Below are 13,921 nucleotides of genomic sequence, written 5' to 3'. Positions count from 1 at the left end.
GTATATATTCTACATCTTCAACTAAATCTAGTGTACACTTAGTCATCTTTTGTTTTCTCTCTAGTTGTGCCCTCTCCCCTCATCTCCACTCTTCTCCTCTCCTCTCTCCATATTTGTTCAATGAGGAGTTTCCACTTTGACGTTTTTTCCATTAGAATACTGTTTTTAAGATAGTCATGCTAACCATGATAGCGGAAGTGAGAGAGGGAGAGAGAGAGAGAGGAGTGAGATATAGCTACCTATACACTAAGTTGTATTGAACAAGAACATGAAGATATACATGTGAACCCCTTACGGTTAGGGTTAGAATTTTCCCCTATGCCCTAGAGGTATGGTGCAATTTACACCATCCTTAACATGCCATAATTCCATAGGCATCCAATCTTAATTGACTATTCTTGTGCTAGATGATGGCTAGTCATATTAGGGAGGTAACACCTATCTTGTTAGAGTGCACAAGTTCCTTAAGGCATCCTATCGATGTTAGCCTTAAATGTTTTATAGCATAAACTTTAGTTAAGAGAATATTCTACATTCTTGGTAAGTTGGCCTCTAGATCAAGGATGTAGCATTAAAATGTGCATTATTATTTGAAGGTAAGTGCACCAAATTTCTAAATAAGAAGTAAGGCCCTAATGTCAAAAGAACAATCCAAAAGATGAAAAAGACATACTTTTCTTGATAGAAGAGGGTAGTGTTGAGGCCAAAAGCATGCAAAGTACATGCTTTTGGTCTCTACATTAGCCCCCTCTCATGTTTGGTTCATTGTAGATTCCTTTCCCTTTTTGTTCATGTATTGGTTTCATTTTTTCTACACATGTTGTAGCAATGCCACCAAAAGGTTGAAGAAAGAGGGTTCTAAAACTAGGACATGACCCTAAAGAGCCAGATGTCCATCCTCATGCTAAGGAAAGGGGAAGGCAAGTTGTTGTGGGCTCAAGTGTTCAACCTCCTAATATCCTTGTAAAGGAGGAGAAAAAAGTATATGAGGAACATTCAGTCACAAAGGTCGGGTATTCAAGTGAGCAAAAGAAGATGAGGATGAATTTGCTGAGATGGACATGAAGATAGTAAGTGGTGGAGATGTGATTGGGAAGTCAGACTTCTTGGGTTTGATGAATGCCCTAGGATCCCCCTTTGCAACTTGATTCCTTATGCTTGGGTTAGGGGTTTGAGAAGCAAAGTATCTACATTAAAGAGTGCTTTTTAGTATGAGGGTTACTAGCCTAAAAAAGGGGCATTCATTGTATCCTTGTGCAAGTTTGATGGAGAGGAGAGTCTTGTTACAAGTGCAATTGTGAATACATGGTCACAAGTATGGAAGGAGATGGATAGTGAGTTTGAAAAGGAGGTTGCAAGCAAGAGCAAGTGGAATTTTATGTCCAAGAAGATGTTCTATGTATCGGAGGGAAATCATAGGACAATTGCATGGATGGAGATGATTGCTGAGGCTTATATGGAGACAAGATCTACATTCATAAGAGTGATGTGCACATTGATAGACCCCCGATGGACATCTGAAATTATATTGTTGGCTAGATTGAAATAGATCATTTATTAAGTGATCTTTCAGCTTTCTAGAGTTGTATTTCAATTTTTTGGGATTCATGTTCCATTGAAATGTATTCCTTTATTGTGGAGTTTTAGATTAGATGAACATGCATTTCATTTTTTGGGATTCATGTTTGAGTGAAATATTTTTCTTCCTTCTTGACTTTTAGATTGATTGAACATGCAATCATTAAGCTAAACCTTTGGGATACCCTTATCAATACAAATAACATCTTTGAGCGTGATCCAACATTCTTCACGAAAGTATAACAAAGGATCAACAACAAATGATTGAAAAGTCAAACCATCATGATTACTTTGCTTAAACTTCATGTGAAATCTTCACACCTTTTCTTTCTACTGAAGGTGAGTACACCTCTGAGTTAAAGCAAGCATTGGATACTATGGCAAAAACAATACCATATGCAAGTAGAGGAGAAGAGAAATGCAAGGAAAGTAGGAGAATTCATAAGAATCTTTATGACAAGATGGGAATAGTATATGAACTTGTGATTTTAATTTTTTTTTAGTCTTGTACTTTGTAAAATTTCTTACATTCAATTTTTTGTAGGTGCTTAATTGTCTAGATCCCAAACTAGGAGATATGTGGAAGACGAGATTCTTCAATGTGAGATATGAGAGTCATGATTCCATTGTAACTTTGGAAAATCTTAAGAATATAGCAAATGTAGATATGAAGTGGAGAAGAGGCTAATGATATTGTCTCTTCTTGAATCAAACAAGAGGATGAGGGATATGTATTTCATGCCCTTAGAGACGACGACTTTAGAAGGCAAGGTGTTTCTTTTTGCTCAATTTCTTGTCTTGTTCTGTAATGAAAGATGGTGACTGTAGGTTTGTGCATATTTTTAGGTGGCTTGCCAAGGAGATCTTCAGTGAGAAGATAGAGACATACTCTATCATGGAACTTAAGGACTTGTGTGTGCTCAGTGCCAAGTTAGCGCCATGACCCATCCACTTGTATTGCCTGCAAATTATACACTCTAACAATACATGGATGACATCAAGCTAGAGAGTGTGTGTGAGGAGTGAGTTTTGGAGCAAGTTTTTTTTGGCAACCAACATGTTTTGTTCCACCTATTCCACTTATGACACATGTGTGTGTGTGTGTGTGTGTGTGCGTGCGCACTATCAGCACCTTACCAACCCCCCTCTCTATGACATATCTCTCTTTGTGCTCTCTCTCTCTCTCTCTCACACACACACACACACACACACACACACATCTTTGTCCTACGTATAGATCGTCTATCATGTCTTATTTGTCTCTTCATCCTATGTATAGACCCTCTATCTTTGTTTAGGTCTAACTATGTCACATCTCTCACGCTCGCATTGTGGTCTCGTCGTCTCTCTCTCTCTCTCTACCTCTCTCCTTTTTTACCATCATAACTTGTCTTTCTTTCCCACCATTTTGGATAAATTTTTAGCCCAAAATGGCTTCTAGAGGAGGGCTCATTTCTCTTGTTATTTTCATGAAATTTTGTCTCTAGTGGGATTCTGTGCATGCTAGCTCTCCTCAAGAAGCCCTTTTGGGCTAAAAATTTATCCAAAATGGTGGGAAAAAAAGACAAATAATCATGGTGGGTGGGAGAGAGAGAGAGAGAGAGAGAGACTACAAAAAGAAATCAAATAACTTTTTCTTAGCCCAAATTGGCATCCAGAGGAGGGCGCCGGCACCCTTCTCTGGATGCCAATTTGGGCTAAAAATGATTTCACAACCTTTGCTAGAAATATCCAAATTTAGTCATGTTTGGTATCAAAACGATCGAAACACATCAAATAATATCATTTCTCTTGTTATGTTCATTAAAAACTATATCTGGTGTGATTATATCATGCTAGCTCTCCTCTAAAAGCCCTTTTGGGCTGAAAATTTTACTTAAAATGGTGGGAAAAAAAGACAAATTATCATGGTAAAAAAGGTGGGGGGAGAGAGAAAGAGAGAACCACAGTGCATGCATGAGAGAGGGGATAAAGAGAGATATAATAGGGTTACATATAGATGGAGATAGAGGGTCTATACATAGGATGAAGAGAGAGAGAGAGAGAGAGAGAGAGAGAGAGAGAGAGAGAGAGAGAGACTATTGGAACCTCAAGTGGATGAAATTGGGAAGCTATAAAAATGAAATGCAGGGCATTTGTGCTTACAAATTGTATACCATATAAGCTTGTTGAAAATGTGTGTGTGTGTGTGTGTGTGTGTGTGAGAGAGAGAGAGAGAGAGAGAGAGAGAGAGAGAGAGAGTAGTACATGCATGAGAGAGGGGCTAGAGAGATATGTGACAGAATTAGACATAGATGGAGATAGAGGGTTGCAATGATTACAAGGAGGATGAAGAGAGAAAAGAGACAAAAAGAATATTGTGTGTGTGTGTGTGTGTGTGTGAGAGAGAGAGAGAGAGAGAGAGAGAGAGAGAGAGAGAGAACAATGCATGCATGAGAGATGGGGTAGACAGAGATGTGACAAAGTTAGACATAGACGGAGATAGAGGGTTGCAATGAGGACAAGGAGGATGAAGAGAGAAAAGAGACAAAAATAATTGTGTGTGTGTGTGTGTGTGTGTGAGAGAGAGAGAGAGAGAGAGAGAGAGAGAGAGAGAGAGAGAGAGAGAGAGAGAGAGAGAGAGAGATGTCATAATTGGAATAGGTGGAACAAAACATGTTGCTTGCCAAAAAAAACTTGCTAAAAAAACTCGCTTCTTGCCCTTCCCCCAAGCTAGAGGGTAGGAAGCATGCTCTCCTCTTTGAAGGCATGTGATGGCAAATCCCCTATCAAACTTTCAATATTATTGCACATAGATAGAGCCTCTATTACATGCCTACCAATTAATTGTTCAAGCTCCCATTAAAGTTTGCCATAGTACATGGGTAACTCAGCCATGGTAGGTCTGGGTAATTGTCATACTCGAGCGAGAATCAACTTGCGCTTGGCCTTGATTATGTTGTGCTACCTCTGGGTGTGCTCCTCCACAAAATGGTTGAAATCTCAAATTGCCTTATCATATACCGATATAATAGCCTGTAAAGGATCCAAAATTTCTTGGTGCATGGAGGATGGAGTAAACACTTCATCTACTTTCGGCTACCAATAAACCCTATAAACGGATGGAATCGCCTCCCTACTCAGAATACACTGTAAAATTTTTGTGGTAGCCATAGCAACTGGGAGTCCCTCAACCAAAAAAATTGGTTTGACATCTACTATCTGCTCCTCTGCACCTCCTTATTTGACACCTTTGCCAAAACTCAGATCTACACTAAAGCATCAAAATTGCATTCCATTTGTGTCACCTGCTTGGTACTTGCTACCTAACTTGAATGCAGCATCAAAAGAGTCTTGGCCATGACTACTTTTGGCCCCTTAGTCTGTGAAGTACCTCCCCAGGTCAAGGAACATTGGGCTGACATAGTTGCCTGCTTGCTTGAGATAGATTGTTTTAGCCCACTAGTTTGTCCATCAGCTCTATCATTGTCAGATGGCTGTCTATGAGACAGGTTGCTGGGATGCTCATTGGGTACTTGGAGGAGACAAATAAGCTACTGGAGCTGTTGATACCTGTCCATCTTGGCTTGTTACTGTGCATTCCCCTCCTGGAAGGCTTGCCCTTCTATGATCACCTCCCTTAGGTGCACGTTTTCTTGCTCTAGTGACTCAATTGGAGCTTTGACTGCCTATTGCTATTTGGTCTCCGAGAGTTGTTGTTGCAGTTTGTGCATGGCATGTTGCATCTTGATGTTCTTGGTGATAATGGATACGACATTGCCCTGGGCCCTGCTCGTGAGGTCTTTCAGGTGTTCCAACTCACACTACAAATTATTGTGGTTGATTTAGAGCTCTATATGCACGTGTTGCAACTAACATTGTGCTTGAACTTGCTCCTTGTGAACTGCCCTTTTGCCCTCGATTTGCTCCTGTAGAGAGTTAAAATCAGTAGCCAGGTCTCCTTTTGCCCAGCACAGATTGGCCATCTATTCTCCGAAGAATAACTTGGTCACCTCCTCCCGGTACTTATCTTGTAAAAACAAGTTATGCTCCAGAACCTGGGGGGGATTCAATGGTTTTCCAAGCAAGTCAAAGACTACACTGCATAGACCATGTTCTTTCTCAACACCTACCACTAACTTTCTGTGATAGCCCAGTCTTGATGCTCATCTTTAGTGAGCAACAGGTCGGGAGGGAATGGCTCTTCAGGTCAGGTCTAAAGGGCTATAGGGAGTGGTGAAAAAGTAAGAGGGGCAAGTGATGAGTCAACCCCCTATTACATGGGCTCGACTTCACTCGTATGGATTTCTTGTTTCTTTGGTGGTGGTTCTTGATCCACCATTCCTTGCCTTCATCTATTCCCTTTACTTCAGAGGTGCCTTATGGGATGTTTCCCTATGATTTCTCCTATTCTTTGGGGGTGCCTCCTAATTATTTTCCCCCTATTTGTCCTACACAGAGGTGTTCTCGCCCCACTGTTACCCTTCAGCTTCTCTCCATCCCCATCCTGTCCTCAATTGCCTTCCTGTCCTCTACTCCCGGTCCTTATCCTAGTTATCCTGTGCCTCCCATGCCTCTCCTTCCTAATCATCTTGATGCTCCTTTTCCTACTTCTCTTCACCTTACTGCTCTCTATCCTGATCCAGTTCCCCTTGCTACTCTATGTCATGCTCTTGTTCACCCTATTCCTCCTCCTACCCACTTGCTCTTGATGGACCTACTACATCATGTGGCAAAGCTCCTAGCCAGGGAACTCGCCTAGACATTTAAGTGGTGATGAACCATGCAGAGTGTGGTTACCCAAGCTTGCAATGCGTCTGACCCCTACTGAATTCTCGGAGCTGGTTTTCAAATGCCTTTTCAAAAATCATAAACCTTTTCAAAACAATATCTACAATACACATGCACGTGCATGTGTGTGTGTGTGTGTGAGAGAGAGAGAGAGAGAGAGAGAGAGAGAGAGAGAGCACGAATCATCTTTGTTGTGAAAATTATCATGAAGTAGGCATGAAATTTATGAATCATGTGTGTGTGTGTGTGTGTGTGTGTGTGTGTGTGTGTGTGTGGGGTAAATCAGCCATATGCCACCTACCATAATCCTTAATGATCATTTGAATGCAGATTACAAAACTCTCCCAAGCAAAATCCAAATCCTCATAAGCATGCAACCAAAGAGGCCGGATGGCAAGTAAGATGGCTTCCTAAATACATCAAGGGGGAAGGAAAAGTAGTAAGATCTTAACGAGGGAAAGACATTTAGAAAGCAAGAATCTTAAGAGGGAAAGGTGGTGAACTAAATACCATCGAGGAAGATGTCACCATGACAGCGAGAGTATGTGAGCCAGAGGTTCAAAGGAGGTTGGAGACACAAAGGAATAAGATAAACCTGAGGGGGTGAAGGACAGATTGCAGGAGCAAGATAACATAAGGATGAGTCATGAAAGTTTAAAAAGAGCTCATATGCCAACACTCAAGAATAACCAAGGGTAGTGACACATTAAGGGTAGTCAGATGTTACAAGGTTGGGGGTTACATACATACATACATACATACATACATACATACATATATATATATATATATATATATACATAAAGAATAGTTAAGAAATTATGTTTTTGACAATGCAGTATAGGTAAAATGCTATCAAACATTAAGGAATTAGGTTAAAAAAGTTTCCCTTGATTAATAAAAGTATATACAGAGAAATGGTTTTAAGTAAACTCATATCATTAAAAAATGTAATTAACTTTAACCAAAATTGTCACTAAAGGTTTATTAAGACTATAAGAAAAAGATACAAAATTAAAAATCCTATTAAAGTCAGCCATTAAGAAATATTTAATTACACAAAAACATTATAGTAGAAGGGAAATCATTATTACCATGGACTATAAAAGAACCATCGTCATATGGGACTTGTGTTTAGTGCAGCTAGGGGCTTTAGGAGTAACCACTTAATAGAAGCCCATCACATGCCCCCATGCCATGCAATGTATTGGAGCAAAATTATACAAGGATATAAGAGTTTAGAACGTACAAATTAACTACAATCAGTTAGGGAATAGTATTGGAGGGGTTTAAGCTAAGTAACCAATTTTAAAATTACAAATGAACATACGCGAAGTTTTAACATATTAGTAAGTAAATTAAAATATTTTTAAATGTAGGTATTAATATTCTTAAGTTACATTTGTGAGTTTTATCATTGTAAAAAATCATAAACGTGTACCTAGAGAGGAAGAGTAATTAGGGGTTTAAAGGAAACCAAGAAAAGTAATGAATGTATAACAAGGGGAAAATTAGTTAGAAAAGATACCATTACTAAGCTCAAAGAGGAAATCAACCCAAGAAAAGATTGGATAATTATTATCATTTTCAAGACACAAGATAATTAATTACAAAAAAAAAGGGAAATGGACAAGTTAATTATTATCATTTACAATACACACAATAAGCAAGGGGGTAAGCATCGCTATATTAGAGCATAGCTCAAGGTATCCCAAAAAGAGCCGTGTAAAACAGTAAGACCAAAATGATTTTGAAGAAGCTACAAAAACTGGCTAATATCCAGAACACACCAAAAATTGTGGGTCCATGAACTTGATAGCCATAAGATGTCATTCTTTCATCAAAGAGTTAGTTCCTTGCATCCATAGTCATGAAAAGTTTCATACTTGCTAAAAATTAAAAATTGTTTATAAGTTTGTGAGTACTATGTGTGTGCATAAGTTGAAAAATGCTCGTGTGTGAGTATGTTTGTGTGAGAAAAAGTATAATTGTGTGTGTGTGTGTGTGTGTGTGTGTGTGTGTGTGTGTGTGTGTGTGTGTGTGTGTGTGTGCATGCGTGCATGCAAGCACGTGCACATACACATGCGTGCAACCAAACCCTAGGCTGTTCTCTCTCTCTCCTAGTTGCATCTGAGATCTTCTAATCTTCTACCATTACATCTCCTCTACCCAAGCACTAGGCCAAAAGATGATGATGAGACAAATTGTCGAGAGGATGTGTATCGAGCTCTAATGAGGCCATGCGTCCATGACCAATGCCATCTCCTTGGAAGGGAGAAGCATCAGGGAGGATAGGAGGCTAAGGTGAGGGAAGAGGTGAGACAAGAATGAGGTTGTGTGGACCAAAGGAGTAGCGTAGCGAGGAGCAAGGGAGCTGAGGAAACTAAGAGCTTGAGAGAGGGAGGAGAGAGTGAGGGAGAGTGACAGAAGGTGAGGGGGCAGGCGTACAAAGCTAAGGTGGTGACCTTGGCAGAGTAGAGGGAAGGAGAGCTTGTCATGCCCTTCGCCATTAATTCTATTTTAGTCACACATCTTGCCTGCATCTTGCCTCTTGCCACTCCAGCTGCTCTGATGAACTATTGAGATGAACCCGTTGATGACTCCTACACACTGCACAAAGCCACGGTTCTTGCTTGGAATCTAATTACGTGCTGCAAATCCATGGCTTATGCGAGGCCATAAGGGAGATGCGAGGGAGGGCATGCTAGATTACGAGGGAAGGCATGAAGCTAGCAGAGGGAGGCAATAACCAAGCCAAGGGGATTTGAATTTTCTATTTTGCAATAACATGGGGACATACTATCTAGGTCTAGATGCATTGAGTGGGAAAATTGTCTAGTTTTCATCATTGTTATTTATAAATTGGAAAACTAATGAGACAGTGCACATCTTTACCTACATATCTTCTCATGCATACATAGCCCCAGAAATACATGTGTGTGCATGCTAGTTACCATCCAATGGCATTGCTTTTGCTAGTGGCTAGAGATACTTTTATCAAATCTCACTTGAAAATGCAGCTTATCATCACTCATTTTGTGATTGAAAAGAGCAGACAATACTAGGATTGACCATGTGTTCTTGGTTGAGCAAGATTATATGTTCCAATACAAGGCATATTTCTTTGCATTTTGTGTGGTGATTGATGGAGAACTTTGTTTTGATGGGTGTGATCTCTAATGCTATGTATTTTCCATTTGCATCCATAAGGAGCTTTGCATTCATTGAACTACCAATTGCCAAGTTATTTCACATTTTGATTCCATCCACACAATTTTTTGATTGAACATCCATTGGTTATTGTTTGACTAGTTCTTCACAATGGTGTTCATGATAGGTTCTTGTTTACTAGTCATCATTTGCATAATTGTCTTGTATGTCCAAGCATCTTTGCTATATGAGGTGCTTCTAATGTGTAGCAATCTTCCAATTTCAAAAGCATTGTCTCACTTAAATCATGTAGAAACAACATCCCATAAAACCATTTTCTCGATTAAACCATGTAAAAATTGGTTGTATTGCTTTAATTCTTTGACATCCATGTTATTACACAGCATTCCATGCACAGGCCAATAAGATTTTTTTTTAATACTTGGATTTTTTAAATATAAATGATTGTAGCACTAGGCCAACTATGTGCATGAATGAACTCATGAAGGTCCATCTACATGCTTTGGCTATTGCAACCATATGGCCACTAATAAAGGCCCCAAAGTGCTTCACCACCATGACTCTATGAAGACTCAGTTTAATAGCAAACTATTAAATTTTAAATCTTTGAATTGTTTTTTGAATCTGTAGGATTAATGAAGAAGATGAAAATAGAGAGGAGATCAACATGTGGTTGCTAGTTGAACACATCAAGGCAGGCTTCCACGTTGGCAACTAGTGGCAATGAGATGCTACTAGCCTAAAAATTAATAGCTTTTCATTCATGTGACACAAATTTTCACCCATTTTACATAATGTAAAGACTACAAATCACCACAACAATCTAAGATTGGGATTTGAAAGCTTTAAAATTTGAAGTCCCATGAAATGCACCACTCGATCCAAATGTCCATGTTGCAAGTTGGGATCTTCTGAAACTTTTTAAATATAAAATACCCTTTTGTATATTAACCTTTGGGCCTTAATTTAGCTCCTTCTGTATATATAAATCTATATGTAATGGAATTAATTAAAACCCATCTGTTGAACTCATGTGATAGGGTAACATACAATGAGTAACTCCCCTATCGGGCATGATGCATGGTGCTAAACTAGGAAATATCCAATCCAAGCCATGCAAATGACATCGAATGGCCATGATTCTTTGCGTAGGACTTGAAATCACCTAGTTTGAGGCTTGTTCAAAAAGTATCATGCACATATAATACCATATGCATGGCTAGAATACAATGATGTATATTTAAAAGGTGCAAGGTGTGGTAAAAATGCAGATATGTTAAAAAAAGTCAACACGCACCCTAAAACAGGGCCTCCCAGGCTCCAAGATTTTGTAATCCAATACAAGTCATCATTTATTAAACCTAGTCAGAAACTAGAAGTGAGAGAAGTACTAAAATTTTTAGGAAATGCAAAAACAAAGGAAAACTCTGCTTTTGTTGGTATAGGGTGCCGGTATATACTTAGGCTTATATCGACTTAGATAAACTTTCAAAAAGCAAACCCAAATGTTTCTTTTTTTCACACACATCTCTTGTTTGAGATCTTCCCAACTTTTTGCCTCTTCCTCATTCCTTTCCACCATCTCCCTACCCTCCCCTACCATCCCTATGCCATCCACACCCCTGTTGGCCCACTCCCCTCCACTCTAAGCTTGAAGAAGAAGATTTCTATTTTGGGAACTAAAGGAGTGGAGGATATTTTGAGTGTTTTGTCTTCAAATTTCTTCTTCGAGGTAAGATTCCCAGCCCTTTCATCTGCATTAGAAGAATCTTTGGAATCTTCATTGTGTGTTTACACATTTCTTATGTCTTTGTGGTTCCACAAAAGGCAAATATGAGATTTTTCTACAGTTCAAGGGAGATGCTACCAAAATTTTCCAATTACTTGCTTGCTTGATATGATTGCATCTTGTTGCTTGCTTTCTTGCTTGAGTTCAATGCTTTCTTGGTATCTTGTTGTCTTGTTGTGCTTTCATTTCTCTCATTTTTTTAAATTACTTTGTTGCTTAGCATTATTGCTTTTTACTCATTGCTTGATTTGTAGCATAATTTTTAGCACTCATGCCAATGCACGGTAAGAAATTTAAAAATACACATGCCCAACCATGAAAATGATGCTCGGTCCCCATCAAACTTTGAAAGCACAAGGGTTTTTATCTCATTGAAGCTATGTAAAGTATCATGCCTATCAGACACACACATATATGCTAGAAGCACTCATGCATACTTTTAACACTCATGCATGATGCATGTTTAAGAATTGTGGAAATATGTCTGCCCAACCATGCAAATGATATCCTATCAACTCAAAAATTTGCAAGGATAAGGGTATTATTGGTATTAAGACTTGTATAAAGTATCATATTCATAAAACCCACACATATATGCTAGAAGCACACCGATGCATATTTTTAATGCTCATCCATGGTGCATGGTAAGAATTGTGGAAATATAGATGCCCGGCCATTAAAAAGATACCTAATCCACATCATACTTTTGCAAGAACAATTCTATTAATTTCATTAAGGCCTATGCAAAGTATCATACCCATCGGCTGCACACACATATTGTAGAAGCACACCAATGCATATTTTAAACACTCATGCACGATGCATGGTAAGAATTTTGGAAATAAGCATGACCCATCATGCCAATGATATCTATCCACATTCAAATTTGCAAGCACAAGGTTCTTAATCTCATTAAGGACTATGAGCAATGTAATAATCATCAGACAACATACATATGCTAGAAGCGCGCACCGATGCATAATTTTAACACTCATGCACAATGCATAGTAAGAATTGTGAAAATATGCATGCCCAAGCATGCAATACCCATCGGCTGCACACACATATTGTAGAAGCACACCAATGCATATTTTAAACACTCATGCACGATGCATGGTAAGAATTTTGGAAATAAGCATGACCCATCATGCCAATGATATCTATCCACATTCGAATTTGCAAGCACAAGGTTCTTAATCTCATTAAGGACTATGAGCAATGTAATAATCATCAGACAACATACATATGCTAGAAGCGCACCGATGCATAATTTTAACACTCATGCACAATGCATAGTAAGAATTGTGAAAATATGCATGCCCAAGCATGCACATGCATCCTACCAATAAAAAATATACACATATAGTAGAAGCATACCGATGCATATATTTAGTGCTCATGCATGATGCAAGGTAAGAAATGTGGAAATATGCATATCTAACCACTCAAATGACATCTGATCCACATCAAAATTTGGAAGCGCAAGGGTCTTACTCTCATTAAGGTATGTTTAAGGTATCATACCCATTGTATACACACACAGACACACATTCTAGAAGCATACTCATGCTTATTTTTAAGACTCATGCATGGTAGCATGGTAAGAATTGTTAAAATACATGTGTTGGACCATGCAAATGATATCCAAACCATATCAAATGTTGAAAGAACAAGGAATTTACTCTCATTGAGTCCTTTCCAATAAACTCACACACAAATGATAGAAGCACACCGATTCAAAAATGTAGAATTACGCATGCCCGACTTCACAAATGGTACCCAACCCACATCCAAATTTGTAGAAATAAGTATCTTACTCTCATTAGGGCTTGTGAAAAGAATTGTACCCATTGGACACACACACACATATGCTAGAAGCATAATGATGCATATTTTTAGTACTGTTGCATGATGAATTGGTAAGAATTGTGAAAATTTGCATGCTCGACTATGAAAATGATACCCAATCCACATGAAAATTTCCAAGCACAAGGATCTTATTCTCATTTGGCTTGTGTAATGAATCATACCTATTGGACACACACACACACACACACACATGCTAGAAGCACACCAGTGCATCTTTGTAATGCTTTTGCTTGATGCATGGTAAGAAATATGCATGCTGCCCAACCATGCAAATGACATGAACGATTCAAATAAAACTCTGTGAATGGATGATATGTCTAAACCATAAATTTTAAGATGTGATTTGATAGATGTCTGAGTAGTATTTGATTAATTAAGTAAGGTTACATTGGATTTTAGTTAGTGACATTTTTTTAATACAAAAATAGTGATAGTAATATCAATGTTGTAAATGGTAGTATTGAATCTTTGGAAGTAATAAGATACTTTGCAGCAACTGAATGGTCAACCATTGTGTAAATTTACTCCACATATGCATTTTGTGTTGCCATTTATTACTAAGAAATGGTAGTTAAAAAATGGTTGCCATCTTGTGCTGTCATTTCTTCGTAAGAAATGGCACTCAAGATATAGTTGCCATTTTGTGCTGCTATTTCTTCGTCAGAAATGGCAGTCAAGAGATGATTGCCATTTTTAGCTGCCATTTCTTCTTAGAAAATGGCAGTCAAGAAGTGGTTTCCATTT

Source organism: Dipteris shenzhenensis, chromosome 20 (assembly GCF_047967505.1).
Source record: "Dipteris shenzhenensis isolate YYH24624 ecotype China chromosome 20, Dip_SZ_1.0, whole genome shotgun sequence".
In the NCBI taxonomy this organism is placed as follows: Eukaryota; Viridiplantae; Streptophyta; class Polypodiopsida; order Gleicheniales; family Dipteridaceae; genus Dipteris; species Dipteris shenzhenensis.
This window is presented reverse-complemented; position numbering follows the sequence as displayed.